The 1,615-nt window shown below is 45.0% G+C and overlaps 1 pseudogene; it reads right to left on the bottom strand.

Moving 5' to 3' along the window:
- Positions 1–403: 403 nt before the first annotated feature.
- On the bottom strand, positions 404–976 carry Nhp2-ps5 (NHP2 ribonucleoprotein, pseudogene 5; annotated as a pseudogene).
- Between the last annotated feature and the right edge of the window lie 639 nt (positions 977–1,615).

The raw sequence follows: 1,615 nt of genomic DNA, 5'->3' as shown, positions 1-1,615 counted from the left end.
CTGAATAAACTGCTTTGAGAAGAACGTTGTGGTGTCGCTCCTTTCCTGCTGGTCGGGGTTGGTTGCGACACATTAGAACACTGGATAAGACTCCAAGCTAATTTCAAATGTGCTATACATACATCAGAGGCTAGTTGGTTTTTGTTTTTTTTTTTTTTTTGTTTGTTTGTTTTTTCACCTTAGCATTTACTTCTATCCCATAATCTTGGAACTGTCTTCATCAAAGTTCAACAGGAGATGGCAATGACGACAAAGATGCTGGCTCTACGTCGAAGAACAGCTGCTGGAACTGCCTGGGAAGATCCACACACCAAGAAATCAGGGAGATGCTGTTAGGGTGGGCAGCCGCCTGCAGCCAGCCCAGCATCTATTGAAATAGGGGCTGGGTTGCAGCCCAAGTCTCTCACAGAGGTGTAGCCAATGTCTGCACTTCCTCCAGGCACTTGTCATAGGCCTCGTGATATTCTTCATGGAGCTTCACCATGATCACACAAGTGGGATGCTTGGAGCCCATAGCTGCACCCAGGTCCGTTAGAGGAAATATAGACGTAGGGCAAATTCTGGTCCTCGCACATAACTGGAAGATGGCAGTACCCCTCAATGTGTCTCCTGTCAAAACCATGATCCCTTTCTTGCCCTTGTTGACAAATTTCTGAACCTCCTTCACCCCGTGACGAATCTGCTTCTGCTTCGCGGGCCTTCTTTTTTTTTTTTTTTTCCCTTTTCTATTTTTCGGAGCTGGGGATCGAACCCAGGGCCTTGCGATTGCTAGGCAAGCGCTCTACCACTGAGCTAAATCCCCAACCCTTCGCGGGCCTTCTTGATGCATTCGTAGCGCTTGTGCATCAGGTGGTGGGAAGCCAGGGTGCTGTGCGATGGGGTTCAGGTAGATGAGCAGCTCTTGGTACCTGTGCTGCTGGCTGCAGCCCTCCCCCTGTGCCTCAGACTCCTCGGTAACGGCCTTTATTTTGGTCATCTTGGGCATAGAGGAACCATGCGCCAGAGGCTAGTCTTAAAATCTGTTGCTCTTCTGTCTATCTCCTGAGTACTGGGATTACAGGCATGTGACACCATACTACTTGGCCCACTTTTAGTTGTTTGCCTAATACTTACACATTTTAAGAATTTGTTGTATACTTTAAGTATCAAACTTTTTTCCAGTATAGGACTAGTTCTTACTAGTTTTTAACTGCATCCTGCTGCCCCCAACACACACACACACACACACACACACACACACACACACACACACACACGGGCTCTCTCTAGTCCTGGATGGCCAATGTAGACCAGGTTGGCCTTGAATTCAGAGATCCACCTGACTCTGCTTCCAGGGTTCTGGGATTAAAGCATGTGACTTTCTGAATCTCTTAACATTTTATTTATTTATTTATTTATTTATTTATTTATTTATTTATTTATTTTTGAGGCACAGTCCATTACTTTGAGGAACTCTCTACATAGACATCCATTTGCCTCTGACTCCCAAGTACTGGGATTAAAAGTGTATGCTCCTACATCAGAAGTATTTAATAGACTTGTACTATATCTTACTTGTTCTAATGCGGTCTGCTGATGATTTCTAGATGGATAATCAAATAATGACAACTTTGTC

The sequence above is a fragment of the Rattus norvegicus genome, chromosome 1 (genome assembly GCF_021556685.1).
Source record: "Rattus norvegicus strain SHRSP/BbbUtx chromosome 1, alternate assembly SHRSP_T2T, whole genome shotgun sequence".
In the NCBI taxonomy this organism is placed as follows: Eukaryota; Metazoa; Chordata; class Mammalia; order Rodentia; family Muridae; genus Rattus; species Rattus norvegicus.
The sequence above is the reverse complement of the archived record's forward strand: the minus strand, read 5'-3'. Positions and strand labels throughout refer to the sequence as shown.